The 25844-nt window shown below is 35.1% G+C and overlaps 1 protein-coding gene across 48 annotated transcripts in view; it reads right to left on the reverse strand.

Moving 5' to 3' along the window:
- TBC1D5 (TBC1 domain family member 5) overlaps positions 1 to 25844 on the reverse strand; it is a 584007-nt gene that overhangs the window by 395134 nt on the left and 163029 nt on the right. For 15 of the 48 annotated variants that reach the window (XM_054680416.2, XM_054680414.2, XM_063806657.1 and 12 more), the window contains one exon: positions 10787 to 10910. The exons of the other annotated variants lie outside the window; for them this stretch is intronic. The gene's annotated coding sequence lies outside the window, so the exon portion shown is untranslated. The remainder of the gene's footprint in view (positions 1 to 10786; positions 10911 to 25844) is intronic. 48 annotated transcript variants of the gene reach the window in all.

The following is a 25844-nucleotide window of genomic DNA, read 5'->3' on the forward strand; positions in this document are numbered from 1 at the left end:
AGTATATCTTTTTAATAAACAATAAAATTAGTTTGACAGGGCAGAGACCACCTGAATAGAAAATCAAATATTTCATGTTATTTAAGGTGTATGTCTGCTGGCTATTAAAATACTCCTCTTTAATTTATTACAGCAACACACACAATACTCATGTCATCCTCATTTTCTAAATCAATAATCAGCACAGCATGCTTCATTAACAGTGACCAATCACGGATGAGCTGGGGATCTCATTTTACAACATGAGCATTCCTAAGACATAAACCATCTGCTACTTGTAGTAACAGAAAAATCAAATTAATCCATTCTTATCATGCATTCAGATTTTAAAGCAATTAAAGATGCTCTTAGTGTAATCGCAGCCACAGAAGTAGTTCTGTAATGAGGGAAGCAAACTCTTCACTGAACTTTCTGTCATTCTCAATACATTTGAAAACTTTACAAGCTTTCTGCACTCCAGTGGGCCATTGTTCTCTGAACACAGATGTTGAAAACAACAAGCAATTTTTATTAAACATTTAATCTTTGCACATTTGAAGGAGTTTAAATACTGAACAGTGATCAAAACATAAAACATATAAACACAAAAAACAACTGCGTATTAAAATAAGGCATAATGTCTAGTTTAAACTTATAATAAGAAGAAATTCACAGATGAAGTTTTTCTGATTCCTTAAACTTCTGCCCTTACCCCTTTTATTTTCTAACACATATGGTATGTGTTGATACCATCTTCAACATCTGCAGCACCTGAGCAATGGCATGGGAAACCTTGTTTCTGAGCAGTATACATTTGTAGTTTTATGTAACTTTTTTCCCTTAGGCTGTCTCTAATATGTGAAAACTGTTACTCAACAAGTAAAATTTGAATATACAGAACATCAGTCCTTCCAGATGATTAACGCAAGGACCTATGATCTTAAGAGAGGAAAAAAAAAGGTAATAACAATCACCGAAGTATCAAAGAAGTAAGCTTTATAAAGCAAAGGAACTAACATGGCTGGACAAAGCTCCCTCCTGTTAGAGACCTTATGCTTCAAAATCATAATTCAAGTAGAGAATTTTGGAAACATTTCAAAGGAAAATCAAAATAATTATTAGTTTCTGAATAAATTGTATAAATCATCTTCCTAAATCAAACAGCACACTGAAGGATGTATAGGAGTTGACTAGACCAGGTTGAGGGGAAGAACATTCTGGAGGTTGAAGTAAGCAGAAAGGCAAATCATGAAAGAAGACATTCATTCCAAGAGCAATTACTAAAAATGGAACACATGCCTGGCACTATTCTAGGCCCTAGGACATAGTACTAAATAAGACACTAGTCTCTGACCAAATAGAGCTTAAATGCTACTGGTGGGAGACAGAAAATAAACAAATATAAAAACACCAGGTGGTGGTGCTAATAGCTATGATAAAAATTTCAAAAACTTGATGAGATGGAGAGAGAATGGGGTCTATTTTAGACTGGGTATTCAGATATCTGAAGAGGTGACATTTAAACAGAGTTGAGTGACAAAAAAAGGAGTGTGTCATGGGAGTTTGGATGAAGGTTATTTATTCCAGTGAGAAAAAACAGGTAATACAGAGGCCCAAAGGCAGAACTGAGCTTTAGAATAAACCCAGAATTCCAGGGCTAGAGAAATAGTATATCCTAACGCATAACATGAAAATTTTGCATTTACCAGTGTTTTTGTTTACTATTAATGTTTTAGCCTGAAATCCTGCCTGGGAGACAGAAAATATACTGTTATTATACAAACTCAGTGAAAAATACAAAATTGACTACATGATAGGTGTTCACTCTTTATTAGATTAACAAACTAAGCACAAATATACTTGGGGCACCATATTTGAGACAAAAGAGAGATGGGTAAGAAAGAGAGGGAATGGTGTCATGTGTCCCTGCTGCTATTTAAAGAACTCTCCATAGTCACTGTAAAGAGGTCACCAGTCAATACACAAAGTCCTTAGCCAATGCCGTAAGAACTGCAATTCTTATCTTTTAAAATGTTCCTTGTAAAACTACAATGAGACTCTATTTTTTACTTGTTACACTGGCAAAAATCCAAAAGTCTGGCAACACACATTAGTAGTAACACTGGGAAAGACCAGCTTTCCCTCCACACATTGCTGAAAAAAGTGGGAAATGGTACAACACCAAGGGAGGGGGATTTGTACTATTTAACAAAACTACAAATGTATTTTCTCTTGATCCAGAAAATCCAAACTGGAAATTATTCCTGCAAGTCTAACAGCACACACATATACATGTACATGTCCCAAATCTCCAAAAGCCACAAGCAATATCCTAACTTTGACACAAAGTTGTTTTTGCAACAAAATTTGACTTGAATTGATATAAAGCTATTTATGGTCTTTATTTAACCAACAGTGTGAATAATCACACATTTCCCATCAGAAATAGTAACTTATTTGTTTACTGAGTGCTGCCTCCACTGGAAGTATTCTGTAATTTTAGAACATGTATCATGTTAACAATTCTAAAATCCCGAAAATTATGAATACCAAAACATTTAGTCCCCTTGCGGGTTCAGATAAGAGACTTAGGACCTATATAATTCATTACAATATTGTTTACAGAAGGTAAATGTTGACAACAATCCAAGTATTTACCAATAGGGAACTTGTTGAATTTTCTATGGACAAGTGCTCCTTCCTTCCCTCTTTTAAATCCTGTCAACATCTATTCCCTAAACATTCAGCCTACTACATCAGTTTAAGGATGTAGTATCTTCTGTTGCTATGGCATGTACTATTTTTAGTCAACTTTCACCTCATCTGTCTCCTAAATTAAGGAATACAAGGACATATAAGATAGAATCCCTATTCTACAGCAGCGTAACATATTTGGTGAGAAAAGACTGCATTGAATAACCTAAAATGTACATAACAGCTTGAGGTCATCGAGAAGAAGTTATCAGTCAATATAAAAAGCCATTAACCAAGCCCATTACTTACCATTTCACTAACCCATTCTTTTAAAGGAACTCACCCGAAACATCGTTTGGAAATAATCTTTCAAAGAAATTATAACGCAACTCACAGAGGAGTAATGTGGGAGACCAGTCAGAGTTCTAATGGCTGCTACAGCTAATGAAACCAGTGGGGAAGCTCTCCTGGGGTGAAGCTGGTACATGTCCTCAAAGGATAGTGAAATGGCAAAAGAAAACACTACTGTAGGCAGGAAGTTTTATCTAAGAGGCTTAGTTTGATCATACTCTGGTTGAGGTGAAGCACAGGGATACAACTCTACTTTCCTATTATTCTTTTGTTATGTTATGCTCAGGAACATGTTCTAGAAAACCAACAAAGGTTACTGACGAATATATATACATTCTTTATTCTCCCCCATCATGGAGCACTTTTCTGCACTTGGGTACTGAGTAAAAACTTTACACAAATGGGATTTGGCCTGGATCCTAAAAGGCATGTAGAATTTGGGTACTAAAAACCACATCTACTTTCTCCCTAAAATTTTTCCATGCTTGTGTCACTGACACTTTCCTTGTAATTCATAAAGCCCTTCCATTATCTCTTCTTTTCATATATTTAATATCTGTGCTTTTTTTTTTCTTTTTTTTTTGGAGACAGAGTCTCACTCTGTCGCCAGGCTGGAGTGCAGTGGCGCGATCTTGGCTCACTGCCACCTCCGCCTCCCAGGTTCAAGCGATTCTCCTGCCTCAGCCTCCCAAGTAGCTGGGATTACAGGCACGTGCCACCACGTCCAGCTAATTTTTGTATTTTTAGAAGAGATGGGGTTTCCCCATGTTGGCCAGGATGGTCTCGATCTCCTGACCTTGTGATCCACCCTCCGAGGCCTCCCAAAGTGCTGGGATTACAGGCATGAGCCATTGCGCCAGGCCTTGTGCTTTTTTTTTTCTAATGCAAGTTGACAATGAATTTATTAACTCTGTAATCCAAAATGTATCTGAGACAAGTCTCAATCAATTTAGAAGTTTATTTTGCCAAAGTTAAGGAACACGACACATGGCACAGCCTCAAGAGGTCCTAAGAACATGTTCCCAAGTTGGCTGGGTTATAGCTTGATTTTATACGTTTCAGGGATACATACGACATGAATCAATATATGTGAGGTATACACTGGTTCTGTCCAGAAAGGCGGGGCATCTCAAAGCAAGGGGGCTTCCAGGTCATAGGTGGATTCAAAGATTTTCTGGTTGGCAATTAGCTGAAAGAGTTAAGTGGTCACCTTCAGAGGCAATAGATGGCAACTGTTTCTCCTATTAAATCTTTAAAAGGTATTGGACTCCCAGCTAATCTCTTCAGGATCAGAAAAACAGCTGGGAAAGGAATGGGACTGTGATTCTATTCAGAATGTAAACTTCTCCCACAAGAGATAACCCTGAAGGGCCATTTCAAAACATGTTAAATATGGGGTAAAATGCTTTGATTTCTTACAGGGCCAGCTATCTGTCATGTGATGCTATTCTACAATCAGGGTGGTATTTGTTATCTTAGTGCTACAAAGAGTCTGTTTTGTCAGTCTTCTAATCTCTATTTTAATGTTAATCCTGCTCAGTTTTGTGCCTGAACTCCAAAGCAAGAAGAGTACAAACAAGCCATGACCGACCTTTCCACTCCTGTCATGGCCTGAGCAAGTTTTTCGGGGTTCTTTGGAATCCCCTTGGACAACAAGAGGATCCATTCAGTTGACTGGGGGCTTAGAATTTTATTTTTGGTTTACATGTCTAACCACTGAAATTGCTGATATTTAATAGTTTGGTTTTTTTTTTTGAGACAGGGTCTCGCTCTGTCACCCAGGCAGTGGCGCAATCTCAGCTCCCTGCAGCCTCTGCCTCCCAGGTTTAAGTGACTCTCCTGCCTCAGTGTCCCAAGTAGCTGGGACTACAGGTATGTACCACCACACCTGGCTAGTTTTTTTGTATTTTTAGTTAGAGACAGGGTTTCACCATGTTGGCCAAGCTGGTTGTGAACTCTTGACCTCAGGTGATCCACCCGCCTTGGCCTCCCAAAGTGCTGGGATTACAGGCATGAGCCACCGTGCTTAGCCTAGTTTGTTTTTAAGCCTACAAAAAAATAAGAAATTTCTATTGGTTTAAAATTCATTTCCATTTCCTGTATTTTCATCATCACCTTCACCTTTTCATGACTAGTCACTACTCAATTTAGGCTCTCCTCATTGCTTACCACAGACATTACAATAACTACTAAGCCTGCCTCTACACCTTTGGTTTCTCCTCTCGATGCCATCTTACAAGCTAATATCGGAATAATCTCCAAGAGCATAAGGTTTGATTTTGGCATGTCTTATTGCATACCTTTCTGTCTCATCCCTGAAAGCTTAATAGAATGCAACTGATCATGAGTGACATTTTTAAAAGATAATCTTAAATTAGCTCTGATTTATCAAAAAGGTAACTCATTTTCAAATTTTGATAATGTAATTATTTTTATTAACAATTTACTTAGGAAAACTTTCCATAAATGATTGTTATACACTACAGAACCATTAAGAGCATGAAGTTACCATTAGTAACTGCCTTAGAACAATAATTTACATACAGAAGTGAACTATACTCACTGACCACTTCTTTTGTTTTGACAAATACAAACAGAAATAAAAGGATAAAGAAGTAGAAGAAACCCATTTAAGACACTGGCAAACACACATGTAGGAAAAGTCAGAGTAGGAAAAGCCAATGCAAATTTACATTTTTATATTGCTACAAAATTCATGTCACACAACCTAAAGTACCTTCCTTCCTCAACACAAAATAAAAATAAAAAATAAAAACAACTGCTTAACATGAACGGAAAGCATATTAGTGCTGACAAATGTTTAACCGATTGGTCAAAGAGCTGGTATCAATTCTGACTATTTGTTGGTAAATAGAACCAGATATTTATACATCAATAATTGATCATAATAAAAATTAAGAAATTTTCCATGAACAATCTTAGAAACAAGATAGCTATGAAACCTTTGGCTTTATATGGCCTTTCTCCTATGGGAGAAAAAAAACCAAGAGTGATAGGCTCCCTTTTCTCAGAGCTACTTTGCCACACAATAGCTTACATAAAATAACATTCCATTTGGATGTATGTTTTTGAGGATAAGAAGTTTGTGTGCCAATACGTCACTCTTCCAAATAAAAATATAAAGTTTAACAATGCAATTGGCTGCTAACAAGCATTAAAATGGAAATATATTTTGCTTGCTTTCATTGCAACTTCCATTTATGGTCTACCTTCTGGCATTCTTTGTTTTGTTTGTTTTGTTGTTGTTGTTGTTATTGTTGTTTTTGAGACAGGGTCTCACTCTGTCACCCAGGCTGGAGTGTAGTGGCATAGTCAGTGCTCACTGCTGCCTCAACCTCCCATGCTCAAGTGATCCTCCCACCTCACCTTCCCTAGTGGCTGGGACGACAGACACATGCAACCATGCCCAATTAATTTTTGTTCTTTGTATCTGAACCAAGTAACAGCCACAGGTAAATTTTTTTTAAATGTTAAAAATTAACATTTTAAAATTTATCAGGACATAAATATCAGAAATTTTAGTAAAACAACCAGGATACAGACACAAAGAAAGACACAGCTACACACCAGAACAAAACAGGGGTATACTGAATTTCTAGGAATGAGTCAATCCTGGCTTTCTGATTACCCAGCACAATCATGTTATGAACACATTAGAAATTTTCATGATGCAAAACCTATCTCTTGTGGATTAGAGTAACCCATATGCATGGTTTACAACAACCAAGTTCTTCTCTCTACCCATATACATATTACCAGAGTACTTTTTCAAGAACCCTTGTTCTACTATAATTCTATTTTATAGCTCCCAAAAACAACAATAAACTATGACATTATAAGAAACGAAAGTCAACTCTAAAATTTAATCCTTAATAAAATCACAATCCTATCCCAAAACCTGAGAGGATTTGCTCTCTGAATGATTTCAACAATTTGTTTACTTAAGTTGCAATGTGACTTTATGTAAATAAGGAAATCTTTATCGAAAACACAAATGTAACCAACTATACAATATAAAATTATCACCTTAAATTACAATTTAATAGTAATAATTTCCAAGACTGTCTAAAAAGCATTTAGGAAAAGCCACTGATTTAATAACATAGTCAATATAAAATGGACGTCTATTTTAAAAGTATCCAATAATAATAAATAATAAAATAATTAAAAAGGCCAAAAAAAAAATGAATTTCAATGTGATCAAAAACTAATAGTCATGAACAGGTTGAATTCATACAGTTATATATGGGAATATTTTTCAAAAGGTTCTCCCACAAGAAATTATTTATTGTAAATAACAGATTAAATGGGAGTGAGAAAGATGAGGAAAAAGGGGTTGTTCTCAGCTAGATATTGGCAACATTATTCTGAAAAAGAACTAGACATAGTAAATATTTTAGGCTCTGTGGGCCATACGGTACCTGTTGCAACTACTTAACTTTGCTGTAAACTAATAAGCATCGCTGTGTTACAATAAAACTTTATGGACACAACTGTGAATTTCATATAATGTTCATAAGTCAAGAAATAGCATTCCTACCTTGAATTTTTAAACTGCTTAAAAACATAAAACCATTCTTGGTTTGTAGGTTGTACAAAAATGGATGCCAGGCCAGATTTGCCTCATAGGCCACATTTTATCAACCCCTGTTCTAAATCACATGTTTAACCACACTCTCAGCCTTCAATCACAAAATAGAAACTAGATCTTTCATTCCCCATATTTTCCGCATCAATTTCCTAACTATTTTACGGTCTATTTTCTATTCTCTTTCTCTTAAATAAATAAATAAATAAATAAATAAATAAATAAATAAATAAGACTTCATTTTTAATAGCTATATAAATGTAAAACTTTTTTTTTTTTAAGACAATGTCTCGCTCTGTTGCCCAGGCTGGAGTGCAGTGGCATCTCGGTTCCCTGCAACCTCTGCCTCCTAGGTTCAAGCGATTCTCCTGCCTCAGCCTCCCAAGTAGCTGGGATTACAGGCATGGCCACCACACCCAGCTAATTTTTTTATTTTTGGTAGAGATGGGGTTTCACCATGTTGGCCAGGCTGGTCTCAAACTCCTGACCTCAAGTGATCTGCCCACCTCGGCCTCCCACCAAAATGCTGGTATTACAGGCATGAGCCACTAAGCCCGGCCTAAAACATTTAAATGACAAGGAAAATAAGATAATCTTTACAAATGCCACAGGATATTTGCAAATTTTCCTATGTAAGAGGAGATAAAGATCATGTTCATACATTGTGAGAATGTGGAATTCACATTCACTGACCACAATACAAATCTAGAATTTTTTTTTTTTTTTTGAGGTGGAGTCTTGCACTGTTGCCCTGGCTGGAGTGCAACGGCGCGATCTCGGCTCACTGCAACCTCCACCTCCTGAGTTCAAGCGATTCTCCTGCCTCAGCCTCCCGAGTAGCTGGGATTACAGGCGCCCACCACCATGCCCGGCTAATTTTTTGTATTTTTAGTACAGACGGGGTTTCACTATATTGGCCAGGCTGGTCTCGAACTCCTGACTTCATGATCCGCCCATCTCAGCCTCCCAAAGTGCTGGGATTACAGGCGTGAGCCACCGCGCCCGGCCAAATCTAGAATTTTTTTAATGATAAAAAAGTCCTTATTAGATAATCAAATTGAAACATTTCATTTCTAGTTACTTTATATAACAAAAACACTATATAACATATGATGTGATGAGTTAATGGATGCAGGCTTTGAGAATCAATACCTGCCAACATTTAAAATTTTAAAAAGATACTATGTGCCTCCTGATGAGAAAATACAATGGCACCTATAGTCCTATCTAAGGTATTAAGTTTAAATGCAATCAAACTCTGACTGTACCTGCCAACTTAGAAAAAAATATAGAACAAAATGTTTAACTTCACCATGAAGATAAGATCAACAAAATCCAGACTACAAGGAACTCAGCAGGTCAAACAACTCAGGTACTTCAGTGAATAACATATAAAGAAAAGAAAGGGCTGGAGGGAAAACCTATTGTTTAAGAAAGTCTTCAAAGGCAAATATAGTCCAGACTCAGTGGCTCACCCCTGTAATCCTGTCACTTTGGAAGGACAAGTTGGGAGGATCACTTGAAGCCAGGAGTTCAAGACTAGCCTGGGCAACAAAGTGAGACACCCTGTCTCTAAAAAAATTGAAAAATTAGCCAGCCATGGTGGTATGCATCTGTAGTCCTAGTTAGTCAGGAGGCTTCGGCAGGAGGACCACTTGAGCCCAGGAGTCAAAGGCAGCAGTGAGCTATGATTATGCCACTGCACTCTGACCTGGGCAACAGAGTAAAACCTTGTCTTTAAAATAAAAAAGGGGGTGGGGGGGGTGGGGGGGTGGGGGCGGGCACAGTGGCTCACACCTGTAATCCCAGCACTTTGGGAGGCTGAGGCAGGTGGATCATGAGGTCAGGAGTTCAAGATCAGCCTGACCAACATGGTGAAATCCCATCTCTACTAAAAATACAAAAATTAGCTGGGTGTGGTGGCCCGCGTCTGTAATCCCAGCTACTAGGGAGGCTGAGGCAGGAGAATCACTTGAACCCAGGAGGCAGAGGTTGCAGTGAGCAGAGATTACACCACTGCACTCCAGCCTGGGCGACAGAGCAAGACTCCATCTCAAAAAAAAAAAGAAAAATAGTTTTTTGAAATGAACATGAACAATACTAAACTATAGTGTCTAGAGACGCACACCTAAGTCACAAAACCATAAAGAAACAGCAATAAATTATTATTCTGAAAGTCAGAAGTTACTTTTGGAGGGAAAAAGAGGGCTGTGATTGGCACAGAACACATGGAAGAGCTTCTGCAGTGGCTGGCAAAGTTCTATTTCTTGACCTAAGTAATAATTACAAGCATGTTTACCTTAAAATAATTCACAAAGACATATATTTGTTTTGAATGGTTTCCTGTATCTGTGATCTATGTTATAATGAAAAGGTTAAAAGCTAATTAAAGCAAATTAATTTCATACACATATCATACATATGATACACTTTTTTACATATATACATAAAAACTTAGAGGGTTCAATCAAAGCTCTAGTAAGAGCAAAAAAATCATAGATTAACACTCTGTTAAATGTAAAACAAAAGAAAATATAACAAATAAATGAGCCAGCACTTATCTTAAGAAGATTATAAAAACAAAATAAACCAAATAAATTAGCAGACAGAGAAGCAAACAAGCTAGTTATTTCCTTCTTTGCAAGCTCAATAAAATAGACTAAATTTTGATAAGTTGACCAAGTGGAAGGCGAAAAAACATAAAGTATTGTTAGTAACAGCAAGAAAAATAATATAATACCAGGCCTCAATAAGATTATTTAAACACTGGAGTGGGAGGGTGAGGAGTATTATGTACAGCTTTAGGCCAACGAATTTGAAGACCTAAATAAAATAAAAAATAAGAAAGGACAAATCTGTTCTAAGAAAGGACAAATTTCCAAAAAGAAAGAAACTGTCCCAGTTCATTTTATGTTGGCATGATCCTAACCCCAAAACGTGACAAAGAGAGCACAAGAGGAACGATCTCACAAAACATCACGAACAAGAAGTAATCTTTCCAAAAATGCAACGGCAGTTAAAGATTAGAAAGTCTATTAACTGATTATGTACGTCAACTAAAGGAAAAAAGACCATACAATGTGTCACTGAATATGGCAAACCTTTGATTAAAAAAAAACTTTGTTTCAATTAGCAGAGTATGATGGCACATACCTGTAATCCCAGCTACTTGGGAGGCCTAGAAGGGAGGATCCCCTGAGTCCTTGAGATGGAGGCTACAATGGGCTATGATTGTGCCACTATATTCCAGCCTGGATGACAGAGTGAGACCCCATCTCTAAAAAAAATTTAATTAATTAAATTAAAATAAAAATAAACTAAGCAAACAAAATATAAAACTTCCATTGGTCAATACAGCATTAGGGTGAAAAAAAACCCACAAATAGTATTTATAATGGCAAAACATAAATGGATTTTGACATTTAAAAACAGACACCTAAAGATATTAGCTATTAATGCCAATCCTATTAATTCAACATTGTTAGAGAGATTTTACCCAACCCAATAGGTCAAGTAAAAGAAATTAGAAGTATAAATTTTAAAAGGAAGACAAAATTATAATTTGCACCTAATAGTGTCTATAAAAATTCAAGACAATCAAATTAAAAATTTTTTAAATCATAAAATGAGTAAGACTGCATGACTTAAAACAAAAAAAAAAAGAAAGAAAGATTCCCTACACACTAAACACTGCTCAAAACTGAATATTTACTGTGAGTGATATGCCAGGGACTGTGCTAAACACCAGACAAACCAATACCAACCATAACTAAAATAACCCAGCACAAGGGCAACAACAGTCTTGGTGCATTGTGAAAACCTAGATATAAAAAAAAGTGTGACTTGTTTGAAGGACCCAAATGGCAAATCAAGATGCACAACATATTCCTGGATGGGAGTGCTCATTATTGGGGATATATAAATTTTCTATAATCAATACATCTAATGCAAATCTAATAAAAATTCCAAAGGGACTGTGAGACAGAAGATGGCAGGAAGATTCTGAAGTCTATGTAGATTGTCTGAGAATACCTACAATTTTTAAAAGAATAATGATATAAAGGGAATAGCCTGTAATGCAGAAAAACAATAAATCCTCTTACTTAGAAGTGTAAGGTTTGTGTAAAGAGAGACATACAGATCAACGGATTAAAACTAAGTCCTAAACAAATCCGTTAAGTATATCACAGTTATGTAAATGATGAGGGGATATTTGTTGATGGATTAGTTATAGTGAGTAAGAGAGAGTTTTCAGGTTGCACAACTGGATAGAAAGATATTCTTGACTAAAATTGGGAATACTAGACAGAGAAGGTCTGAACAAAGGAAGAATATAATAAATTTAATTCTAGACTCGTCAAATTTGAGGAACCATCATGGAATCCAAGAAAAGCGACATCAAATAGACAGTTCGATATGCGGGCCTGGAGGTCATAACAATAGCCTAGGCTGGATCTGTTAACTTGGGAGTCTTGCATACAAAGTGGTTAACTGAAGTCATAGACACAGACTAGATTACCAAGAAAAGGGTACAGTGAGAAGAGAAAAGCACTAGATCTTGAGGAATACAACACAATGAATCAGGAAAATCAGGAAGGTATAATATCATAGAAGCAAAGGCAAAAATATATTTCACAATGGAGTAAAGTTAAATTTAAGGTCTGAAAATGTCACCTGGAATTATCAAAGTACATTCTGTATAATATAAGCATATAGATTCACAATGTGAAGAGTAAAGAATTAAGATTTCAAAACAGTATCTTTAGAAAGGGCTTATAAAATTTTAAAAAGGAAATGAGAGAAGACAAACATATTTTTAAAAAGGAGTCTGGAAGGACATATTCCAAAGGGTTATGGTCATCACTGGGGAAAGAATTACTGGTGGTTTGTTGTTGTTGTTGTTGTTTTGCTTTTTGTTTTTTTTTTTTGAGACGGAGTCTCCCTCTGTCGCCCAGGCTGGAGTGCAGTGGCCCGATCTCAGCTCACTGCAAGCTCCGCCTCCTGGCTTCACGCCATTCTCCTGCCTCAGCCTCCCGAGTAGCTGGGACTACAAGCACCCGCCACCATGCCTGGCTAATTTTTTGTATTTTTAGTAGAGATGGGGTTTCACCGTGTTAGCCAGGATGGTCTCGATCTCCTGACCTTGTGATCCGCCCGCCTTGGCCTCCCAAAGTGCTGGGATTACAGGCGTGAGCCACCGTGCCCGGCCTTACAGGTGATTTTTAACTTCATACATTTCTGTATTGCTTGACTATTTTAGCAAAAACATGGAGTACTTATACATTAACAAAAAATAAAGATAGTTTAAACTGGAAAAGCAAATTGGAGGAAAAAAACGACCTCCCCAGACATTACTTTATAAAAATATTTTTATCATTACTTAAATGTTGAAAAACTTTACAGGGCTCCTCACAGATCCACTGCATTCTCTTTCATGATAGCCATACCCTATAAAGTGAAATACTTTTATTCATTTTTTAACCAGCATTTATTACGCATCTACCATGAATCAAATCATTGGCTGAAAACATTGGAGGCAAAAATATAAATAAATTACTACCCCCCCTTAAGCTTCATGGGCCTACAGTTTTATCAAAAAGACATGTAAACAATTATAATTCAACATGATTAGTGTATAAAGTGACAATGAATGTACAAGCTAAAATATTTTATGAAAGAAATAAATTTGAACTGATTCTTGAAGAAAGAAGGAGGTAGGAGTTCCAGGCAAGGAACTTCTAATATATTTAGAATCTGCATTCACCCATCCTACCCACCATGCTAGTTGATGCCCTATGTATGCCCTACCACTACTGCTGAGGATCTCATCAAATCCTCACCTCTCTCTTAAGTAGTCAGCATAGACAAATGGCTATCTTTTTTTCCTATATGTTAAAAACAAATCAGCATCCAGACATCAAATCATGATGACCTGAACGTCCTGCTTACAGATTATTTTTAATTTTGAACCTGTCACAATGCATAGCAGTACCACGAGTGGGAAAAAAAGAAGAAAAAAATAAAATGAGCCCAAAAATCAATATCATATATTCATTTTTGTTGTGCTTTTGCTCAATTATATTAGAAAAAACTGAAAGTTGAGAACTCTAAAGTTAGGTTTTTCTACTAGAAAACAAAAAACAAAAAACCTCTGTTCTTTAATGTTTGGAATAATTAGTATGTAGTTGTTATTGTCGTACTTATTACTACTAAAACCTGTTCTGGGGAAACTTATGTGTCTGAGGAACTGCATTTAATGGAACCTATTAACTTTTTTAAGACACTGTCTAAAAATATTGATTGTATATCACTAGGAGGTCAATCCTACAATCATCTTTTCCCAAATGGTCACTACTCCAAAGCACATTAGCTGTTCATTCAGTAACAGTTTTTGAGTACTATGTTTAAAGTCCTTAAGGAGTATCAGTTAATTGATTATGTTCATTGAAAGCAGTATTAAGTAGTAAGACTAATTCATCAATCATTACATTTTCCTAAATATTTTTCATATATTGCTATTTTAAGAAAAGAAAGACCATAACAATTACAGAAAAAGTAATCAGTACTACAATTTTCTTTGGAAAAGGTAAATATATACATGGCTGGCTAAAAGTCTTTCCAAAGGGCAAAGTGATATGCCAGGAGCTGAAAAGAATCAACTGCAAAGAAAACCTCATTTCTATTTTCAATTGCTGTTTCTGTTGACAATAACAAATAGTTTTTTTATTTATTTACTGCCTCAGATACAACAACACAACCAATGTATATGATATTTCGCATGCTTTAACAAAAAGAAATAATCTCCTCATTCCTTTATAAAGGATAACTTTTCGAATTAGAGTAATTTACATGCTTTTAGTATTCTTTTTTTGAAAATTAGTGCATGTTACATTTGAAAAACTTTGCCAAAGGAAATATAGTCCCACATTTTCACAAAGGGAAGAAATGTTAAAAATTCAAACTTTGAAGCTAAGGTTACAGGTATTCTAAATGAAAAATAATTTTTTCCTCCACTAGTCTCTTTAATTACTATAACTATACTGCAGTATCCTTCCTATATTATAACATTATAGCACAATATTTGAGATTGCTTTTTAAGCACTCAGTATTCTATGGAGGAAAGACATGAAACTAAAGCCACATTAAAGTGACAATTTCCTCATTCAGTAGAGAAAAAAAATCACTTAGTTCTTTCCTGAACAAATCAAACAGTTTTAAAGACACTGTAATATATAGTGATAAAAATCTCAATTCTGTAACATAGATAAGCTTAAGTGCTTAATATATTCAGTTATGTGAGCATTTTGTACACACTAAGAGTTCATGGATTACACATCTAACAGTCTGCTGTGAACATGTGGAATTATGCACTTACGTTAAAATATCACCCCACCACAAAGAATTATTAATAGTTTTGACACCAAGAGGCAGATTTTATTTCTAAAAACTGATAAGTAGGGACAAACTAAAATACAAAAACAAGACAAGACAAAACACAACTAACAAAAACAAAGCTGCTTACTGAAGGTAACAGGTAACAGAAGGCCACAGTTTTGAAGATCTGATACACAGGAATCAGGGATCTCCTTCTGGAGCAAATCTTGAAATTAATAAAAGTAGGGCCTTCTGTTTACTTTTTGCTATAAAACACTGATCATCAATTTCAAAATAAGAATCTTAAGAGTTAATAAATAGTAACACAAACCAAAGCTAATGATATTAAGGATTCCAATAAATTTTAAATAAACTACCTACAACTAAAAGCCTAAAATTTTAAGCCCTCCTTTTCTCCCTTTTCCTCTTCTCTCTGTTTTACTGTCTGTATCCCTTCACAAATATATGCATATATACATATATAAAATTTATTCCTTTTAGAAAGCTGAGAAGGTAACCAGAAAAATTAATAAAATCTTGAATAAACAAACTTAGAAGGCCTTTCTATTTAGTTGACATTTACTTTTTGAATATGGAAATTCTGTTGTTCAACTTCACTAGACACTAGAGATTGCTCTTAGAATATTTTGGTAAACAAAGAACCTAGTCCTTCTGTTAAATTCAAAAGTCAGGAAAGGAATGTCTTTGATATACATAACTAAATCACCATCTTATTATTTTCCTATCCTAAATCATAATTTTGTATACATACATAAAACATTCCCTATGCCTACATTTTTACCAATAAATGAAATTTTGCTTCCCTAACATTGTCCTACCAAAATACACTAAACTTCATACCAATTATATGATTTGGTAATACATATTCCTTAAATATAAAGATGCCTCAAGTCAATCATTTTGTTTCTAAATAGACATCTCTCATCTCAGACTTTTTATGCTCAATATTTCTTAAGAGTCCACAAAAGAATAATTACCAAAATTAGTGAAATGTTTCACAGTCCTTATTTGGGAGAATAACCTGACTAAAGCAGACCACTCACTAATAAAGTGCAACTTAATAAATCATGTGGAATCTTATTTTGTTCAAACCCTTACTAACTCCTAGCACCATCTGTTACCATCAAAACTATATGACAAGATATGATATATAATTAATAGGTAAACAACAATCTAATTAAAATGGACAAATACTCCATGTTCCTGCCATTTGGGAGCTCTAATTACAGACTAAATTTTAAGCTTGAATTAAATATTTAAGCTGGAAAATTAACTTTCCTTCTCGATCCTTGAATACATTAATACAGATATGTGAAGCGACTTCCTGATGGGAACTGAAACATGTAATTTAGTTTCATCAAAGCAGTTACTAATTGTTAAGCAGCAGTACCTTACCATATGTACACAATAGCTATTTAGAGCTGAAAAGGTGGTTCTAAAGCACCTCTCTGCAACCCTTTCCTGACATAAATATAAAATGTATATACAGCGCAGCAGTTAATACTACACATTGAAAATAAATTACCTAGTCTTCAGTCTTTGATGCTTTCTGAAGACAATTAGAAATTGTTCTAAATAAACAAAATATACCTATATATGACAAGGTAAGAACCACACAAGTATAAAAGACCAAAAGATATTCAAGAATAAGCATCCAGGTATAAAATTCTCAGGTTACACAAAACTAATTAAAAACCCTGACCTACTAAATCAAAACAACAAGAGTATACTAATTCTGCTTTCCTTCCAAACTCTTCTCTTCAGAGAGCATCACAGGCTTTGATAATAATGTTCTAGCAAGCATTTAGAATGGCAACGTAAAAAGTGAACACCCTCCTACATTTTTCATTTATTTTTGAATGTAGGAGGAATAATATTTTAGAACAAATGACCCTAACAGGCAACTGTTTAGGAAAAATTCTCTAAGAATATAAAATATATGTATATTTTCAGTACTAATTTATATTTAGCAAATGAATGACAGAGAGGTTGCTAGAAAGGTATATATTACTCTTTAAAAATAGATTATTCTAATTCTTTATAACCATAAAGACTAACTGCAGGTCAACCACATTAACATAGTTTGGTTACAAAAAGAGAACATTGTCAAAGAGGTGGTGGAAACTGCTTTTGTTTATATATTAAATATTAAATATTAAATATGTTAAGCATTCAGTAGTATAACCATTAAATTTTACTAATAAAAGAACTAATTTTTATAATTTCACAGTAAAACTAGGATATTGCACTGGTTAAGATTCAAAGTCAATGACAAATATATAAGTTGATTATACTAAATCTCCCTTATTTGAAATTTTTACCAGAATTTAAGTAATTAAAATTTAAATCTTAAGAAGATCTTTTAAGAATAGAAAGGAACTTTTTGTTCTGTATTGGCAATAGGCAACATATTTAATATTTTATAATTCATTACTATTGTTCTAGGTTTTTGCTCAAGGATAACATATAATATTAACATATAACATTATATATTGCCTGTTTTCTTCTCCCAATATTTCCTTTTATCTCTTCTTTCTATCTTAAAATTGCCCAAGTTTTACTCATGTTTAAATGTTTACTCATGTAGCTATACAGCATTTGGTATTCCTAATAAACTACTGCTCCACAACTATCTGAATGTTGATGCATTTTAATTTCAAAAAAGTCACAGATCTGCCCTGCATACCACATAAGATGTGCTTTTACTCTTCATTAATTGACAAAATACACAGGTATATGGGTTTAAAGATGCCTTGTAATTACCCTGATGTTTCATAAAGATTTGTAGCCATACACTTGCAAATACCCACAAAAAGAGAACAAGGGCACTCTCTGAATAACCTCTTGAAGTAAATATTTATTTTCATGTTATCCTACATCATCTAAAAATCTGCAAACGGAGAATAATCAGCAAATATCACTGAAAGATAAAAACCCAATCCTAAAAGATTTGATAGACATACAAAATCTGGCTGGTTCACATTTAAGCATCATGGTTCTTTTCTAATATTAAATCAGTCGACTGGATGATAACAGAAGTTCCTCCATAATGCAGGCTAGAAAAGTCTATTCAATTTTATTTAAAATCTGTATGCTGTAAAAGTACATGTCATGGAATTTACTAGGATGACAACTATATAGATATGAAATTCATGACATATTGATTCAACATATTGAACTGGTTTTTAAAACCAATTTATATAAATGATTATAATAGTCTATATTATGTTTAGCCCATGAGGCATATGGTAGTAAATTTTAATTTAATTTTAAATAAATTTACATAAATATAAAAAGTTAAGTAATTTTTATCCACCCTGCATATGAAACAGAGCAAATAAAAAAACAAGAGGACTGTATATTATAAATGCACTTGAGCCTGAAGCTCAAATCAGAAATCCAACTTTATTTCTTAAAAAAGAACCAAAGGATGACTGGTTTCTGTTAGGAAAAAAGAAAAACATCATTGACAGAGAAAGTACCACTGATTATTAGGCAATATATATTTATATATTTGTAAATATATAAATACATGTTATAAATGTTTATTTAGCAATAAATATAATTTTCATCTACTATATATTCTAAAAAACTTAATGCATCAAAAAAGCTAGCAGTGACATATGGTATACATATATTCACATCAAATTATCAATTAAGACATATATACAGTCTCTTCACTTTGGAGAACTTATGAGCAATTTACAAAATGAAAATATTTTAAAAGGTACATCAAAAGTGTTTTTTACAGGTACTAGAAAGTCAGAGGTTCCACCATTGGTATGAGAATGGTCTCAACTTTCCATCAGTAGAGCTCAAGCTGTGACTCTCAGAGACTTAGCCAGTATGAAACATACAGACTCTGTAAGTGGAGGCCTTGACCTTACCTTATCCCAAGTTCCATCCAGTAAGTTAACTGGCCCATACATCCAGAAATTTTAAAAATAGTAAGCAAGAACCAAGATACAATATATAAATTTGAAGTGTATGGTTTCAGTATTATCAGAAGCATTGTCAAATGCCTATCATTTGCCAGCAGCTTGACAGATTTTTTTTTTCCCCTAACACTCAAAACAATTTACAAACTAGGCATCATTCCCACTTCACAGATGAGGAAACCATGGCTCACAGATTAAGTAACTTGCCTAACGTCACACAACTATAACTCAGATCTCTAACTAGAAAACCTGTTTATAACACTATTTTCTACATTTTATTCTGAAATTTTTCAAACTTTCAGAAAAGTTACAAGAATGTTACAGTGAATATTCACATACCCACTACCTAGATTCTACAATTGACATTTTACTGTATGTATTGTATCACTTACCTATCTACATCTACTAGACCATCCTATTTTTAATGCATTTCAAAGTTGCAGATGTTATTCTACCTTTTCAGTATTTTATTATATTTTCAAATATACAGAAAAGGTGAAAAAAATTACATTAGACACTCATGTCTATCATCTAGAATCTTCAATTACATTTTATTGTACTGCAGTATCATAATGTCGATACAGTTGTTCATCCTTCCATCATTCCATCTTATTACATTATTGTAATTATTAAAGTTATTGTTGCAACCTCTAAGTCCCCTCTACAAAGAGAGAACTGCAAAAAAGTTGTTTACATGTATTTAATACTGCTACATTTCCTTAATCAGTTAAAGTTATGTTTGGATATACAGGTTTTCGAGGTTTTTCACCTCTCTAATGTTTCTATCAGGTGACTTTTAGAGACACAAACAGATCCTTCAGGAGAGGGCAACATGCTTGACTCAAAAGAGTTGAGAAATACAAAAGCATTAAAATATTTTCTTAGGCTATAAGAGAAATTGAGAAAAATAACACATAAAAAAACAAAATCCTAGGAAAAAAATTTGCATTCCCTTACAATGAATAGATTTAGTCAATCAAGAAACTTGATTATTACAAGTGACTCTGAAACTTAACTTTACAGAAAAGTTATACTACAAAAACTAAGCAACTACAATACCTTTGTACTTTGTCATGGTATTTATGGCTGTGATTCTATGATGCATACCTATAATTGTCATTTTGTGCTGCTAACATTTTATTCTCAATTCACACGATGGGATTTGAAAATACCACTATTTTGTGCAGCTCGGCTATTAATCTTAAACTAATATACCACTTTATCATCACAATTCTCTCTACCCTTAAGTTCTCGTATTCCTGAACTCTCAGTACAAATACTTTCAAGTGAATTGAAAAATCAAGTTCTTTGACTTCATTTAAATCTCTTATTCTCCTTCTTGTTTCATTTCCTTTCTTATCAATCTTAGACTCTATGAGCTACTATTTCAACTAATATCTCACCAGTCCATTGCTCTCTCTTTCTCTGTGTTAATCAAGTCCTGAAAACCTTCCAACACTCACAATCTCACACACCTTCTCTTACTCTACACCTAATTTCCTGAAGGCAGAAGAAATATTGGACCAGCAAGAATTCCTTCCATCTTTGATCCTTTCACTCAACTAAAACACCTACATCCACTGTGGCAGCCAAGGAGATGTACTACTCAAGAGACAAAATGCTGTGAGGAATTATAGTCAGCTGACAATATACAGCTTTCACACTTTCAGGATTCACTGTAGTGTTTAAGCCAAGGCCATACTCTCTCCATACATCTTACAAGGCCATGCAGCTCCCAGACAATGACAGGGATGCTGCAGGAAAAACCATTCCTGCCAACACAAGGCATCTCTAATAAGCAAAACTTGCTCTGTCTACTGCATTATGCCCTCACCATTGTCTCGGTTGGGACTTTTTGAAAACAGCATTGCAGTCTGAGGTTCCTCCTCTCCAATCTGTCTTCCTTACTTCTCTCTTATCACAGGTGTTGAACCTACATGAGTCTGAAGGCTTTCCCTGCTTATTCCTGCTCTCTCTCTCTCTCACCCTCCTAAGATTATCCCCCAAGAAATCTCTTAAGCTTCTAATTCCATATTGGCATCTGCCTCCTGGGAGATCTGAATTATCATGTCAAATCCACACTTTTCATATTTCTTGCATTCTCAGTGAAAAAAAAAAAGAGCCCTCCTCCTGTATAAACTAATCCCTCCACTAGTAAGTCCAAACCTTTTCCATCTTTTCATATACATTGCTCCAAACTTAACCATTTTAACTTACTTTCTCTCCTATAACATCAACCTCTCTCTCTCTCCCTTCTGGGCCTTTTTCACCAATATATAAACACTTTGAAGTCTCCCCTAAATCAAGAACAACAAACCTCTGCTGCTCTGTGTCTCCGACAATCAGCTCTTCAGATAATAGTAACATAGTACCTTTCACTGATACTCTATAATGCTTCATGTCCCATTTATATATCAACTACCCTGTGGGCTGATTTTTGCTTCAAATCACTCCACTCCAATTGCTTGCCAAGGCACATTACATAGAGATGTCAAATTCGACGACCACTTTTGGCACTTCACTTCTGACCCCTCTATTTATCACACTGTCGTGTTGTTGTCTCCAGCTCTGCATTCAGGCATATCATTATTCACTGTTTCCTTCCTTCATCTCTTGGACAAGTTTCTCTTTTCCCATCACTTGGCTTGATAGCAGTCAATTTATCCAAGGACTTCTCCTTATCTCTACCTATAATCCCTGGGCAACCTTAGATACCCATCAAATACACTTATTCATCTTTGTTCTATCAATGCCAAACACAATGCTTGGGAAATGCTTAGCAAATAATTTTAAATAAGTTCATGCCAGCGTTTATGTTAGTGATTCCATGTACACATCTCTTACAGTAACTCATCTCCTGGCCTTGAGAGATCCATACATTCAACCATCTCCTATCTTTAATCAATAAGATGTCCAAACAGAAGTCATCCTCTACCCTTTCAAACTGCTCCTCTTGTATTCTCTTGTAGGGATGGCATTATCAACCAACCTCTCCCGCAGGTCAAATGCCAGTATTTCCTTTCCAGTCTTCTCAGATGCAATCAACTGCTAGATGTGATCAATTTAGTCCCTTCTTCTCCCTTACCTCTGACCCTGACTTAATTTAGTGTGAAGTCTCCTTGTAAGTATCTGGGCTCTTGAATTTTGCCTCTCATCTTAATTGCTAAATTTCACATAAGTGTTCTTTCTAACAATCTGATCTCACCTCTCCTTGGCTTAAATTCCTGTAGTAGATCACAATGCCTAGCATTGCAATTTGAAACTATTTCTATTTTTCATTCTTCTTTCCTCTTCCAGGAAAAAAAAAAAAAAAAAAAGCCCAAATTTCTGGTATAACCCACAAGACTCTTCAAAAATCTATAGGCTTTCTATTTACAGCCTCAGGTCTCATTCTTACTCAATTTGCAAACTCAAACTACTTGCAGTTCCTCAATACACTTTAGGTTTGTAGCCATTTCTGGGCCACCCCAGGCAGTATTTCCCTCCGCCTAGAGTGTCTTTTTTCAACATTCTTCATATACATTCAGCCTGCACACTCTCAGGGAAGTTTCCTTGAAACTATCCTCCATCCCAACCTCCAAGCTGGTTTAAGAACCCTTCTTCTGAGGTACACTGTTTCCCATGCATTAATCTATCACATTATTCATCACACTAGATGTTAATTTTTTAACTACCACTCTTTCCTCTATAAACTACAAGCTCCTATTGGAAAGAATCATATTTTAACTCTGTTGATCCAGCACCTAGAACACTGCCACAGTACGTAAAAAGTACTTCATGGAAAGAAGTTTAAAAAGGAAGGGGAAAAGAGAGACCTTTAGTATCTCAATAAATTTGTAAATTACTTTACAAAATAAATGTAATTTCTGCTTGGTCGCTCTCACCTCTATCTTTAATGCAGAATGAAAGGCCTCTCTAAGCTGTACTCCCAGAACTTTGCTGGGAATCATCCTGAAATATCTCACATGTTCCTGAAAAAGACCAATCAGCTAACACTCACCTACCATGGCACATCTATCCTTGTCCATCTCTGTGTGGTATTTAAGGTCTGCTCCTTCCATTGCCTCCAAATTAAGCTTGGGAGGGCCTCATCTGTTCCCCTCTTGAGGAATCTGTTGCCCTCTCTGCTTTGTACTGTTGATTATAATAGGTCACTACTGTCACCAACAGGGCACCATTGCAGCTTCTTCAATATATCCCCACTCCCACTGAACCCAACCTCCCCTCTGCTCTAAAGACTGCTTTACCAAGTAGCACTGCTATCAACCATGATGCCCCAACACCTTTCCAACACTGTTAGCACAGTGGAGTCTGCAAAATGACAGTTAATTCGTGGACTGTGGCAAAGAAGACAGAATCCCTTTGCCTTAGTCTCTCAGAGAGTGGAAGGGCCATGTTGCTTGTCTCTAAGCATCTTATAATACTTCTCCTGATTCTCTTGTTCTTTCGGATTTATTTTCTCATAGTCCAGCCATCTATCTCCGCAAGTATAAGATTTCTGGACCAGAAAACCAAACAGACCTCAGGCTGAATTTAGAAATGCTGCTTTGCTAACAACTGAGACTGTGTCACCAGGTTTGCCACTTCATTCTTGATTTTTCATAGGAAAAACTCACTTCTGTTCCTATATATCAAAGACTACTGGCAGGCCAACCCTACTGGCTTCCATATCCCAGATAAGGCTGAATTGCTACAGGAACAACAAGTGAGGACCACACTGAAAACATGCTACCCAGAAAGAGCCTTAATTATTACCATAAAAGACAGAAATATTTAAACACAAAACACCCTAGGTTGTTCCATATTTCTCATATTTAATATACTCCACTAAAAATTTCCAACGTCCCAGGTGCAATGGCTCAGGCCTGTAATCTCAACACTTTCGGAGGCCAAGGCAGGAGGACTGCTTGAGCCCAGGAGATCTGAGACTAGCCTAGGCAATATTCTGAGACCCCATCTCTACAAAAAAATTTTTGTAATTAGATGGGCATATTGATGTGTACCTGTAGTGGGGGCTGAGGTGGGAAGATGGTTTGAGACCTGGAGGTTGATGCTGCAGTGAGCCTTAATCACACCATGCACTCCAGTCTTGGCGACAGAGTGAATATTGCCTCAAAAAAATAAAATAAAATAAAAATTCTGAATTACATATGCCATTCAAAATACCTTTTCCATTTAGAAATTCAAGCCTCCCTTTCTTGGAAAAAGTTCACAAATAACATTTTTACCTGAATTTTGGTTTGATTAGGCCAACAGTGTCATACCACCTACCCCATAGTATTTCAGGGACTAGAAGGCACTCTAGGTTCACCACTGGTAGGCACATCACCTCTACTGGCATTCCAAAAGCCACTTCCAGATAAACACAAGGAAAGGGATGGCTGAAAAGATGAACAGCAGGAAATAACCTGCCTGGCTGGGAATTATTAGTAAGGTTATCCCTATGATGGGGAGGATTCGTTCTTTATGTCATGAGAACATAAGAAAAGGACATTAACTTTTCTTGCAAGGTCTGTACTCAGTTCAGAATTTACTTTGGAGGGTAATATGTACCAACAAACTATGAATGTAAATAAGACAGAGAATGAACTAAAAGAAAATAATGCAAATTCTCTAAAAATATAAGCAAATTTAAACGAAATGTATGGTGAATATCAACATCACCGGTACTTCAATTTCATTCAAAAATTGATATACATTTAGAAATTAAATTCTTGGCTTTGTAAACATAATGAATATGCAAATATTTTAGGTTAATATATTTTTCCCATCAAGTGCTTTATGCAAGAAATTTTTCCTCAAAGTTCCATTACTGACAAATTCCAAAATGTTCAGTTACTAAGAATAGAACTCTTTATTTTTCCTCATTTATTTTGATACTCTTAGCCATCCCTTAAATTGCCTATTCTTGGATTTTAATATCCAATCCTCCTAGAGTTTTTACATTTTGATGAAGAAAAAGGAAACACGTACACGTGTTTAAGATTGTATTGCTTTTAAATTGATCTCTACAAGAAATACAGCTCAATCTTAAAAAAATGATGGAGGTTGAGAGGTGATGGAGGTTTTAAGAGCATGAAGGAAGTAAGAACAGCCAAGAAGTGAGGCAGTAAAGTACAGATTTCGGTCAATTCTAAGCACTGGATAATTTTAATCTAGAAAGAAGGTCTTAATTCAGTTATAACTATAATATTTAAAATAGCACAATGTACCTTAATAGAGAATCTGGATAGCAGCATTTTTGAAACAAGCAACAACAGAAAAAAAAAATCCTCTCCTTATGTTGCATTTATTCAATTTGTGGGCTCCTGCTGCAGGTGGTCCCTGAGACAATATCATAGAAGATTTCTAAAACAAAATGGATAAATATGGCCATTTATTTAAAATCCAGGTAGTTTTTCAACACTGTATTTCTATTCACAGGGCCCAATTATCTATAAGGTATACAAGGGTATAAGACAAGCTATTATGATTGATTGACTGATTTTTTTTTTAAGAAAAATAGTAGCACGTGTATACACAAAATGAATCTTGTCTCCCTTCAAAGTACCCATTTTGAGCAGTTAGACATCAATTCCACTACAGAAATTTCAAAAACAGGCATTCCAAAAGTACTTTGATTGATGGAATATGTGTATGTCTTCCCAAGGAGAACACTTAAAAAGAAATAACACAAATTTTGAGAAATAAGCTGTGATATATTTGTTAAAAATTTACCTCACTAATTTATAATCACATGTAATATAAGAAAAAAACTGTAAAAGACACAAATTTCTCTGAACAAATTTTCATTTGAAATTTACACATTTAAAGGGAATTTTTTCTTGCCACTGAATAATAAGAAAAATAAAAGTGGTAGGTAAGTATTATAAAGTCAA

The sequence above is a fragment of the Pan troglodytes genome, chromosome 2 (genome assembly GCF_028858775.2).
Source record: "Pan troglodytes isolate AG18354 chromosome 2, NHGRI_mPanTro3-v2.0_pri, whole genome shotgun sequence".
In the NCBI taxonomy this organism is placed as follows: Eukaryota; Metazoa; Chordata; class Mammalia; order Primates; family Hominidae; genus Pan; species Pan troglodytes.